Below are 13,713 nucleotides of genomic sequence, written 5' to 3'. Positions count from 1 at the left end.
TGTTGGAACCCTGTTTTTTTTTCCTATCTGTGGCTCCGAGTGTCCAGATAGAGTAGGTATGATCAGTTCCTGTTCTGTTGGACCAAGTCTGCATTATAACTGAAGCTTCGGCTTCCGCTGTGGCCATGCCCCAGTTTTCGACTTAGTCCAGCCAGGACAGGATGTGAGTTGCTGGGGCTCCACTTGCATAGCAAGTGGAGGCTTTTTTGCAATAGGAAAAAAAGTTTTAAACTGCAGGAAAGTGCTTTGGAGGATCCTGCAGCCAAGTGAGAGAGGCTTTTAGCCTCCACTCTTGGTGATCGCACTTTGGCTGGCTGCCCTAGCGCGTGGAGCCATGACCATGTGGAGCAGCTCCAAGTGATCGGGCCGATAAGGCCATCAACACAGGTGATCGGCTCAGTTTCTCTTTCTCTTTCATTTTCAATTGTGATCGCTTTGGCTGCAAAGCGCTCAGGGCAGCAGTGTGCAGCAGTGGCTGAGAGGGCAATCAGCCCAGCAGGAGGCTTTGCAGCAGCGCAAACCAGCTGCTTGATCGGACAGTCGGCCCAATCCCAGCTGGGGGGAGCATCCGCATGGCACAGAAGACAGGAGAAGAAAGGATCGACCCCAGCTGAGGGCTCAGATCAACCACATTGCCAGTGCTGTGATTCTGGCTCCAGTACTGAGGTGAAAAGTCATTTCTCACTAACTAGATGTTTATTGCATCTGGGAACAAACATTAACACTGTGTCTTGTAAGGTATCCTCTTCACGGGAACGCAAGGATAGTTTGCAGAGCATGGTGGGGGAGGTTGTGAGGGCGGATAAGTCTCCTTTGCTTTGGCACTTCTCTCACAACTATTAGGAAAGCTGATGTCTTGCATCTCTATCGTGCCTTGGGCTAGATTACACTCGAGAAAGCTCCAGTGATTTCTTTTGCCCTACCAAAAGGTGGGGAGAAATCAGTCTTCTCTCAAAGTCACAGTTCCCAGGTCAGTCAAGCAGTCCTTGTCATGGTGGGCTTCCCAGACTTTTAATGCAGGTCACTTATTCAAAGAGCTACCCAAATGGTAATCACCATCGATGCCAGTCTCTCAGGCTGGGGAGCTCATTTGCAGTCATTGTTGGCCGGCGGTCTGTTTTGGAGAGGGATAAGAACATCAATTGGTTAGAATTGAGAGTGGTAAGATGGGCTCTCAAGAAATTCAGAAACAGCATACAGAACAGACATGTACTTATTTCGGCAGATAATGTAGCTACTAAGGCTCGCATTAACAGGCAGGGTGGCACCAGGTCCAGGGCATTAATGCTGGAAGCTGAATGTCTGGTTCTTTGGGCAGAAAGGAATTTCCTGTCACTTAGAGCGGAACATATTTCTCGGGTAGAAAATATGCAAGCGGACTGGCTTAGCAGCAGGGGTGGGATTCTACCAGTTCACACCTATTCGGTAGAACCGGTAGTTAACATTCTAAGCAGTTCGGAGAACTGGTTGTTAGAAGAAATTACTGGCCTAATCCTGGAAAGAAGGCAGGAAGGAAACATTCTGGTGTTGCTTACAGAAACTCCCTCTCTGTTAACCCTTATTACATTCTTGGCAGGACTAGACTTCCTGTATCTGGAACTTCTCTGGAGTTTTTTTCCGCTCCTTTGTTGGTACTTTGCTTGTGTGGAGTGACCATTCAAAGTTACATGGCACTGAAAAAAGTGACTTATGACCATTTTTCACACTTATGACTGTCATGAGAGGCCAGGCAAGGAGATGCATGCCTTGATGTGAGTGATGTTGACTGGCTACACCCACCAAGCCATGTCCACCCAGTCACATGACCACCAAGCCACTCCCACCAACTAAGCCATGACCACCAACTAAGCCACACCAACAGAACTGGTGTTAAAAAAATTGAATCCCACTCCCGCTTAGCAGGGCCAGGATTAACCCCTCAGAGTGGAGTATTCCCCCTCTTTTATTTCAGAAGCTGTCATGACGGTTCAGACTACCTGTGGTGGACCTGTTCGCATTTCCAAACAATGCCAAACTCCTAGGGTTTTTCACCAGATTCGTGACCCAGGGGAAGAAGGGACCAATGCTTTCAGGAGCAGGTGGCATCAGGATCTCTTGTATGCCTTCCCTCCTCTTTCACTGCTGCCAGCGGTCATCAGAAAGATACTGGAGGAGGAGGTCATACTTCTGGCTCCTTACTGGCCCAGACAGCCCTGGTTTGCGGATCTGGTGAATCTCTCAACCACCCAACCATGGAGTATCCCTCCTCACAAAATATCTGAACACCAAGGGGAAATATTCCATCCAGAGCCTCAGTGGTTCCAACTGACTGTATGGCAGTTGAGTGGAGTGCTCTGAAGCGACAAAATATATCAGAACAGTTTATCCATACCATACTAGTGGCTAGGAGACCATCAACCAACCACATCTATGAAGCCACATGAAAGGTCTTCTGTCAGTGGTGCTTCAAGACAAAGATTTCTCCCACTTCAGCTTCAGCAGCCAACATATTGGATTTTCTACAAGAGGGTCTTGACAAAGGGCTCTCGGCCAACACCCTATGAAGACAGGTGGCCGCCCTCTCGTCAGTATTGTACATACATAGGAAGGAGTCCTTGTCTCAGAACCAAACTGTCCAGAAGTTTCTCAAAGGACCCTCCAACCTGAGACCACCTGTAAGTTAGGGAAGATTTGTGTATCTTCCATCCAGATAGAGTAGTTTTGCGGTTAGACCTATCTTTAATCCCTAACATCAATTCTGGGTTCCACAGGGCACAAGAGCTTATTCTCCCCAATTTCTGTCCCAATCCTACCTATCATTTGGAACTGGCGTGGCATACTCTGGATGTTCGCAGAGCTTTGAAAGTATAAATCCGGAGAATATGTCCACTCCAAAAGTCGGAGGCACTTTTTGTATCCTTCCAGCCGGGCACATTGGGGTTGAAGGTGTCTCCATCGACAGTGGGCAAATTGATTAGGACTTGAGTTTCTAAGGCCTATCAGAGCAGGTCTCTTCTGGTGCCTCAAAGAGTGATAGCTCATTCTACCAGGAGTGCGTGAATGACTGCAGCATGGGCTACTCAAGCACCCATTGAAGAAATTTGTCGAGCGGCTACATGGTCTTCACCATCACCTTTTATTAGACATTACCGCTTGGATGCCTTTACATCGGCTGATGCAGCCTTTGGCAAGAGGGTTTTACAGAGCGTGCACGAGTGCCAATGTGAGACTCAAGCCCTCCTAGGGACCATCCAGCTTTGGTATGTCCCACTCTATGTGAACTCTCGGAGCCACAGAGAAGAAAATAAACATTGGCTTACCTGAATGTTCATTTTTTTCTGTGGTGGAGAGAGTCCAGCCCGCTCTTGTTTGTCTGGTCTGGGAGTGGGTTGGTGGGGAGCAATAATGTATGTCCTTTTTATACATGCAACTATAGAATCACGTCCAGTCTGCCAAGTGCTTCGTCAAAAGCTGGGGCGTGGCCAAGGCAGAGGGCGGAGCTTCAGTGATAACACAGACTCACTCCAACAGAGCAGGAACTGATCATACCCACTCTATCTGGACTATCTCCACCACAAAAGAAAGCAAACACTCAGGTAAGCCAGTGTTCAATCTTTGCTGATAGAAAGAACTACTGCTTCCACTTAGGTAACTCACTTTCAGTTCAGTCTACCTTATAGAGGCGAGATGAGGAAAATGAGGTGAGCAAGCACTATGTATACCATCTCAAATTCCTGAATAAAAGATGGAATTTAATCCAACATAATAATAATATAAGTAATGCATAACTATTTTCTAAATTCTGCTTATCCAAATTGGCCATGCAGTTGGAACTCCTACATTGTTCTCTCTCACACATTACAGATGCAATTATTACTTTTCAATATCACATAACTTTCTCCTCCCTGCTTCTAAAAAGAGATAAAATGAATAGGTGGAAGTGGACTTCTATTTATTTCTCCTTGGATATGGAGAGATCCCAAAAGTAGAGAAGGCCAGAGGTGGGCCTTTGCCAAATTGGAAGCTATGGGTATTGGGCTTGGGCTCCTGTAATTATGTAATTTTATATTACTGACTTGCAATGAGGATCTGCACATTCTTCCTTCTCCCATTTTATATTGTATTTATTGCACCTTAAGACAGCACAATTTTTTTTTGTCCATTGAAATCAGATTAGTAATTGAGAATGAATGGGGAAATCTGACTGTTTCTACCTTTGTTCTTCACACATTCCACTCCATCTCCACACTATCACCTCCCTACTCCACTTCCACATTCATGCATGCAAACAACCCCACCCCCACCCCCAAGCAGGAAAGACTACAGTTTTATAGACTTAATTGAACTGTTTGTTTTTTATCCTGTGCAAATTAAGTAGTTTTTGTAGTTGTTCACTGTTGACAGTTAAAATGTGGTTGGACTCTAAAATGAAAACAAACATTGTATCATGTATTATTTTTTCCACGATAGGAGGTGGGGGAAGGAGGAAGAAAGGGCGGGGGAGAGAGAGAGAGAGAGAGAGAGAGAGAGAGAACATGGGTTTTTTTTATTCTGTAATTTGATCCAACAGAAACCATTTCAATTCTAAAACTAAGAAAAAAAATCAAATTTGAAGATTCCATTCTTGCTTGGATTCTTGCTTGGATTCAACGGCTGTAAAGCCTATCATTTTAGTTCTTTCTGATTGCTAAATATAACACACACACCCCTTTAAACTACATTTGAAAATTTAAATCAGAATCTTCTAAAAACTTATTTGCCTGCAACCTAGGAAGAATCACCACATTTCTATATTTGCTGTAAAAGTGTGACTGTGAAATGTGGTTCTTTATTTCCTTGTAAGGAATGTTAACTAATTGAGTTATCTTCTATTAAATTCAATACCTAAGAAAAATATTTTTGACAATTAACCATTCAGAAATTTTAATGTCATTTGTACCTTTCCTCTAATACATTCAGAAATTTAATCATGAGAGGTAGGAAGAAACTCATCCTTTAAGGAATGATTATGGTTCAGTTAAGTTGAATATGTTAATTTCAATATTGTCTCATTAAGTTTAAGATACATTTTTTGTCTCTCAGATGATGTTGAAGAAGCCACATTTTTATCACTCAATGTCATTTTTGACATTGCTTTTATTGGTAAAAATACAAGAGTGTTATTTCAGTTAGGAGACATTATGAATATCTTATTTTTTCCCCTGGCTTTTATGAAAATCCAACCTCAATAGGCAATTACATCCAACATTCACTTGCTCCTTCTATTTTCTGCCCAGCAGCCACCTTCTGAGATGGGTTGGACTGAGAGAGAGTGACTGGTCCAAAGTCACCTAGCTAGCTTTCATGGCTAAGGCAGAACTTGAACTCATTTTTTTCCTGCATTATAGCCTGATGCCTTAACCACTAGACCAAACTGATTCTCTTTACAAACCACAATCTCTTTCTGCAACTGAACTTTATCTTATTTTCCATAGTGAGTCTTTTTCTTCCTTGTTTGTTCTGCAGTAATAATAATGTTGGATATGTAGGAAAGCTATGTATTCTTAAGGAAACATGTTTTGCAATGCAGTAATTACAAGTTGCAAAGGAGCCTCCTGGAATTACAGGCTTTCAAAATATCTTGGTTGCTGTGATTCTCAATTTAAAAAAGAAAGATGTCCCCAATTTCTCTATTTTTACCTATATTGTTTTAACCTGATCTATAATTTTCAGTTAAGTAGACTACAGCCTAGCAGAATTGGCCCTGAAAGGTTTTTTTAGTTCTATCCTCTTTCATAAAAGATCTCTTATACCTTACTTCTATACATTATTTTGTAACTCTTTCTTCAGCTGCTGTTTTGTAAAGGACTGCTGTATTCAGATACGTAATATAGGCATACTTTCAATAACTTTTGCATAGTTTTTACTTAAACACTCTGTTTATAATCAATACAATTGATTATAAATATTTAGTTTTGAAATTGAAAATTACTTTGAAGGAAAATAGATGGGTAGATTTTGTATCTTTAATTTATCCCCTTTTATGTAATGCATTATATGGGTGGGTGGATGGATGGATGGATGGATGGATGGATGGATGGATGGATGGATGATTCCTTGGGTTTTTTTTCAGCCACACAGCAAAGAATCAGGCTCTGTCGGATTGCCCTGACCTTTATGCTCTCTATTCAGTGACATTTGTTACCCTTTGGATCTTATACAGTCCCTGATTTAAAAAAGACCTTCTCCCAACTAAAATGTTTATTCTTTACTGTCTCTTAGAACACAGTTGCTCAGGATTTGATAGCTTTTCTTCAAAGGAAAGAATAGATGGTTTTCTTCAAAGGTTGTAACTAAATTGATAGTAGAAGCTTAGAATATTTTATTAGTTGATCAACAAAGGCTTATTTGCACATGGTTGTCATTATTTGTTCAAACAGCCAATGAGTATAGGGATTGAATCTTGTGACTTAGGGCAGATATAACAGAGCCATTTGAGAATCACTATAATTTAATTGCTGAATTCATTCATTACAAATAAAATGGTCAACCACTCATGGTAAATACATGACAGGGCATAATGTATGAATTCAGTTGCTAAAGCTCTGATATCACAAGTACATGGTAAGATATAGTAGGGGGAAAGAAACCTTACATTTTGTGCAGTTCTTGGTTATGGAAATCATCGACCAGCTGTAAATCATTGCCTCTTCATCACTTGCCCCAGAGAAAAAAGAACTAATACTATTTTTCTTTTTAAAACCAATATTACAAAGAAAATTTTTTAACAACTTTTTATTAGAAGGAAGACATTTAGTTGTCCATCATTTTGTATATATTTGTTAATGTCAAGTTTAGATCACAAATTTATCCTGAATTCCTCTGTTAGATTTAAAAAAAAACAATAAAATGAATTATTAGAAAATGATTTACAAAACACAAGCCCATTTATTATTATTATATTCAAGAGAGTTAAAATTCCATTTCAATAAATACAATCAGAATAAACAGATTTTTAAGGGAAAAATCACAAAAGCAATACACATTTTCAAAAATTTGTCTTCAACCCTTCATCAGCAGTCAGTTCCAAGAGTTCATTCTATAAAGTTATAGTTAAATTCAATTCAAAGTGCTTTGAATATTACAAAGTCTGTCTTGGCACAGGCCTGGATTATTTGGGAGACTCGGCTCCCCAGTTATGTCAGTCTGTTCTGGGTGTTGGCAGCCCATGGCTCCAGAGCTGCATGTAGCTCTATGGGCCCTCTGCTGCATCTCTCTGTCCCATCACTGGCTAGCCCTGCCCCTCACCCTCCCTTGCCTGGCCTGAGAAGGTAAGGGCGATGGGAGATGGAGAAGCGGCCGGGGCCTCACTCTTGCTAGAGCTTCTTCCAGCCCTTGTTGGTGCTGGGCATGCCTCGGTCACTTGGGAGAGCAATCTGCTCTTCGACCTTGGCTGCAACTAACACTGGCCTCACTTAACATGAGGGCTGGCAGGGTGGGAATGGGATCCGGGAGGACAGGATGACAGAAAGGGAGGTGGGCCCACAGTGCCCAGCAGTACCTTTAAGAAGCTCAGGGCAGCAGGAAAAGGCTGGCCCCGCCAAACCTCGCATGCCCACCCCAGGGGTCAGGCTTGGAGAAAGCTGGAGTGCCAGTGCCAAAGACACTTACCATTAGCTGGTCTCCCCCCCTCTGTGTCTCTGTGTGTGCTTGTTGTGTGTGTGTGTTCTCTCTCTCTGAAAGCTGAAGCTGGGCCAAGCCAGCAAGCTGTCCTTGTAGCTCTTCGCTACTCCTTTTATTTCTTCTTTTTGGAAATCTGGGCTGTCTCAGGAATGAGCATGAGCCTCAGTGGAGGCTGTCCTCCTCCTCCCCCTCCTCCCTTTTGTGACCCCTTGGCTGGCTGTGGCAGGGCCAGGAGGGTGCACACACACACACACACACACACACACACACACACACACACAGGGAGACCCTCTTCAAGCAAGAAACCAGGCTCGGCCAAAAAACACCAAAGGTGCGCAAGGGGGTAGGCGGCCGCTTGCTTAAGGAGGGTCTCCCCGCATGTGCTCAATCTCCTGGCCCTGCTACATCCAACCAGTGGGTTGTGAGAGGAGAGGAGGAGGAGGGAAGCCTCCACTGTGGCTCGTGCTCGTTTCTCAGCCAGTCCAGATTTACAGAAATAAGAAATAAAAGGAATACTGAAAAGCCCCAAGAAGAGCTTGTTGGCTTGGTGCAACCTCAGCTTTCTGAGAGAGAGAGAAAAGAGAGAAAGAGAGGTATACAGAGAGAGGGTGAGAGAGACGGGAAGATAGGGAGAAGGAGAGAGATACAGAGGGAGAGGGAGAGATACAGAGAATGGGGGGAGAAAGGAGAGAGGGGAAGAGAGAGGGGGAGCGAGATACAGAGAGGAGGGGGAGAGAGAGAGAAGGGTGTTGTGGGCATGATAGGCATGGCTGGTGGGTCATTTTGTAGGCATGATAAGCATGTTAGGCATGGCTAGGTGGGTCATATGACTGGGTAGGAGTGAGTGATGTTGAGTTGGCCATGCCCACTCAGGTTTTATGGCTCCCAGTGTTTTGTTTTGTTTCTGTGGGAAACATGTCCAAATGGCTCTTTGAGTGTTTAAGTTTGCAGACCCCTGGTCTATTCCATTAAGACTGACAGAAAAGGCATGCTCTGGGTACTGTCTATTAAGGAGTACATTTTGGCAGGCCTTTTCTGCTATTATGGAATATGCCTGATAATCACCTACTGCATGAAATTGCTAAATTATGGAATACGTAACAATCTGTAGAAACTCTTCCAAATTTCTACTTTTTAAGTTTTGTCCTTTTATCTTACCTGCTGTTGAAAAAAACATGTTACTTTACTTTCTTTCATGAAAATGTTGAGGTAATGAAAAAGAATCAAATATATCAGACAAATAAGTGTTTGGAAGTTGAGCCAAAACTGGTTTTTTTATCTTGCAGAAATACTTAAAAGAGTTTGACCCATAGTTCAAACACTTTATATAGAATTTTTTGCCTCAAATTGTACCTCAGCACGCAATAACAGTTGTTTATACTCAGTTTTTATAGAACCACATAATAAAGAAAAAAAGAAAAAAAAAGAAAAAAACCTCAAATTTAAGTCATTACTTTTTATATAAATCATGTTTTACTATATCACTAAGCACAATGTTTAGACAAGTCCATATTTTTCATGGCAAGATCATAAAATCATAGGGCTGGAAGGGTCCTTGGAGATCTTCTAAAATACCCCTCTGCCCAAGGTAGGAGACATGCATCCCAGAAAAAGGGAAAAAAAATTTTTTTTGAATACCTCCAGTGATGGAGCACCCACAATTCTGGAAGCAAGCTGTTCCACAATTGTACCTGAAATTTCTATTGTTAAGTGAGACATATGTTAAGTGAATTTTGCCCTATTTTAAGACCTTTCTTGCCACAGTTGTTAGGTGAATCACTGCAGTTGATAAATCGGTAACACTATTAAGTGACTCTGGCTTCCCCATTGATTTTGCTTATCAAAAGGTCACAAAAGAGGATCACATTGGGGCACAACGATGGTCATAAGTATGAACCAGTATCAATAAGCACCTGAATTTTGATCTCGTGATCTTGGGGATGCTACAAAGGTCGTAAGTGTGAAAAATGGTCATAAGTCACCTTTTTCAGTGCTGTTGCAACTTTGAACAATCACTAAATTAACTGTTGCAAGTTGAGGACTCCCTGTATACAGTACTGGCCTAAATTCCAAAATCAAGGTTCTACAACATCCTGGATTAAAATAATTCTTCCAGACTGGAGTGGGCTGGGGCCAAAAGTGGCGGGGTCGGCTCCATGAGTCTCCAAGGTGATCCCGCAGACTAGATCTAAACCCATCGTGGGCTGGATCTGGCCAGTGGGCCTTGAGTTTGACATGTCTGGTCTAGACTATTCCTGTTTGCTTGTAATTTTAACCTATTGGTTCTGGTCCTGCCTACTCAGGAACTAGAGAATAGATCCACTCCTGTTAACTTATTTTACCTCCACTTGATCTTTTTATAAGCTAAACATAGCTAACTTCCCCATATGACTTGATTTCCAGACCATTCACTATCTTGATAGTTCTTTGATCAATTTCCCAATGGTAATTTTCAGAAAAAGCTAATGAGCTGCATTGAGAAAAGCAGAGTATAGATGAAAGAAAGAAACTTTAATACTTTGTCATGAACAACCCTATTTGGAGTACTAATTCCAATTCACAGGTACCATATTCCGAAAATTGTTTCTTTCTTTTATCTGTGTTTCTGTAAATGCAGCTCATTAGCTCTAACAGATTTTAAAGTATACTAGTCATCAGATCATTATTTTATACATGCCATACATTTTTCTTACACAGATGCAGAACTTTCTATGTGTTAAATTCTATTTATTTCAGCCCATTCCACATGCCAGTTTAGCTTTTTTTTAATCACCTCTGTAATCTCTGTAATCTCTGATAACTTGATTCTCCACCCCCCACCCCCATCCCCAAAAGAACATAGATTGATAGATAAAGGGATTACAATAAAGTAAGGAGCACACAATGGGGAATATTGACCTGCTTGTGTAATGAGCTTGGGGCATATTGCTTTCAATATGGTTTGTGTGTTTATTTGTTTAATTTATTTGCTGCCCATCTCATTTCCCATCTCGTTTCACTGGGTGATTTACAGCATAATAAACATCAAAAACATTAACATCATCAGATATGAATGAAAGCAGACAAAATAAAATCTTTTAACACAATTTGGAGAAGGTTGGAACCAGATACATGGTGGTGGTGGTGAGGTGGAATTAGCTTTTAATTAGTCCATCAGCTCCAGTGTAAAGCTTCCCCATTAGTACCCAAAGTCATCCAGCAGAACCAGGTTTAAGTCTCTTGCAGAACGGCAGTCTCACCTCAGATATTCCAAAGGGTAGCAGCCACAGTAGAGAACGTTCTTCAAACCTCACCACCTGAAATTCTTTCACCAATGAGCTCCACAATATACATCCTCTGTCAGCATGGATGGGGCGGCCCAGTCTCACTAGGGTCAGATGGTTGGTATCACCATCAATGGTTGTGCTCAATGTTCGCCAACTGCAGCCCAATTCTGATTTGTTCTGTATATTAAATCAGGGTCACCATTATCAAAGTATAAGAAAGTTTTAAGAATTGCATAGTACTGAATAAAACCTTTAGTTTGGGCCCCAGTTTAAAATGTTAGAAAATAATTAATTTGGACTTTGATCAAGCTGATTTAAAGAGTACAGAATAACAGAGATGAAAGGGACCCTTCTAGTCCAATCCTTCCTGCTCAAGCAGATTCTATGCCGTTCCAGGGGAGCAGAGAAACATGAGAAAGGGGTAGTAGTTTATGGGCTTGATCCACTTGCTGGTGCTGCCATTGCCAGTTGTGCTTCCTAATTGTGATCTCTGGTTGTACATGCTGCCATTGGTTGCACTCACCACTGTTACTGCTGCTGCCACCTTTCCTTTCTCCTTCATTCTCTCCCCCTCCTTGCCTTTCTTCTCCCTCTTCCCCTCTTTCTCTTTCCTTCTTCAAATTCTACTTCTGTAATGCCCAGTTAACTTTACTCAAACTTTACCTCTTTCTCCCCCCAATGGAGTACTGCTTCTGCCAGCACCACCATCTTTCTCTCTAGAAGATTAATAATGGTTCTGGTCAATTAACTTGATTTATCAAGCTTACTTCTTGACAAAGCATGCAAAACTCTCTCTGTGTGTGTATAGAATTCTAAGTGTTTACTGTTGTAACACGGGCTTGTATAAATATGTTTTTATTATATTATTATATTATATTCACTTATTTTTAAGCACTAGTTGTATAATTTTTGATAACATATTTTTGTTTTTTCCATTTTCTGTTATTTTAAAAGCATTAAAATTAATAAAATATACTCTTATTATCATTTGTATCAATTTTTCTGACTAATAAAAACACATATTGGTTTAAAATTGTAAACAATAGACATGATATCTACTTCAAATTATAAAATTTGAAGGAATATTAGTTTAGAATTAAAGAAAATACTGAAATGTTAAAATAGCATTATTATATGAGCTTCTGTGGAAAGATATTTGAGGACTAAAATTTATTATATCCAAACAACTATTATATCAGGATTGCATATTTAATTGCATTAGAGCAGAAAATACAACATGTTATCAAATTCATAATATATCACTCATAATATATGAATCAATTACTAAGCTGCCATTAAAAATAGTGTTTGAGCACTATTGATTAAGTTTAAGTTGTTAATTGGAAGCAGAACATAAATCATTTTGTTAATATTTGAATGTTGTTTCTCGAGTGTAATAAAATGTGATTGTCCTGGACTCACTAATCCATAACCTAGTGGCTATGGAAAGCTATCCAAGCAGTTAATCTTTTTTGCATTCAACGAGGAAGACGGTATTTCATCATCTAAACTTTATTAAACACTGCAAGTTCCGTAAAACTCTGATATTTTCAAATGGGTTGAGATTGCAGCTCCAAAATCATGAGTGGCTTCTCTGGATGGAAGGAGACTGGAATGGCGGCCTCGCTTCCCTTCTCTTTCCCATCAGTGCTTAGCATTGATTTGGTTAGTGGAAGTGATGAGATAAGAAAGGGGAAATATGTAAGAAAGCCTGAATACTTCCTTGTTCAGGAACATGCTGCACCTATTTTGGCCATTAAGGTAAGGGTTGCTAATTTTTACCTATAAAATAGCTAAATGCAAAATATATTATTGTTTTAAAAGCACAGCACTATACATTTGAACAAGCAGTTACAACAGAAGAAGTTAACCCTGCCCTGCCAGAGCAGCTGCAGGGCAGAACAGTGATCTTTTTAAAAATAGTGTATTAACAACTTCATTTCTTTTTTAATAGAGTAATGAAAAATAAAGATTATTTTCTATTGAAGAAGAAATGATACAAATGTTAAATTGTTGGGGAAAGAGGATTTTTCAGTATATAGGCTATGAAATAATTACATATATAATTATTTGCAGCTAAAACCAGAAGCCAAATAATGGAGGAATCATATCACCAAAAATTGCCAGACTTCCTTTTATGGATTGTTGATGAACGTGTGTGGTGTTTTGTTCTGTGAGCTGTGGAGAGGACAAAAATAGCATGTAATTTAGAACTTTTTTAAAAAAAAAATTCAGATTGGAATTAGTTTCCATCCACTGTTATTTATAATTAAAAACTCCTTTCTAATTATCCATTAATTATACACTTTATGGGGCTTCCTGGTATCTATCCTATCCAATCTGGTAAGATGGGCAGATACACTTTTGGAGAGGTGTTCTTGCAGAGAACCTAATACTATCACTTGTAGGACCTTTAAGGTAATAACTAGTGAATTGCAACCAAAATAAAATTGAGGGCCAGTGCAGCTGTGGGATGTAATGTGGGCAAACCTAGAAGTTCCCAATATTGTGCATATTGCTACATTCCAGACCAGTTGTAGCCTCCAGGTGTTCTTCAAAGATGATTCCATATAGAGCATATTCCAATATTCTAAAACAGAGAGTAAACAATGTTCCCTGTCTATGAAGTCATGAGTGACAGTGACCAAGGCCCTTCATAAGTTTTGTTGTAAACTGGATAGGTTTATTTTTTTTCTTTTTCTTTTCTGTCTTTGTTTTATGAAGGGCAATTTTTGAAAAATACAATCAAAATCTATTATGTTTGAGTGTCTTGACATGTTTTATTCCTTCCCTTGCCCACAAATCA

The 13,713-nt window shown here is 40.3% G+C and overlaps 1 protein-coding gene across 11 annotated transcripts in view; it reads left to right on the top strand.

Moving 5' to 3' along the window:
• Positions 1–13,713, top strand: part of FHOD3 (formin homology 2 domain containing 3) — a 288,676-nt gene that overhangs the window by 58,993 nt on the left and 215,970 nt on the right. The window lies entirely within an intron of this gene.

Source organism: Pseudonaja textilis, chromosome Z (genome assembly GCF_049901715.1).
Source record: "Pseudonaja textilis isolate UNSWEBS1 chromosome Z, rPseTex1.2, whole genome shotgun sequence".
NCBI lineage: Eukaryota > Metazoa > Chordata > Lepidosauria > Squamata > Elapidae > Pseudonaja > Pseudonaja textilis.
Note: the sequence above shows the minus strand (reverse complement) of the source record. Positions and strands in the feature narration are given on the sequence as shown.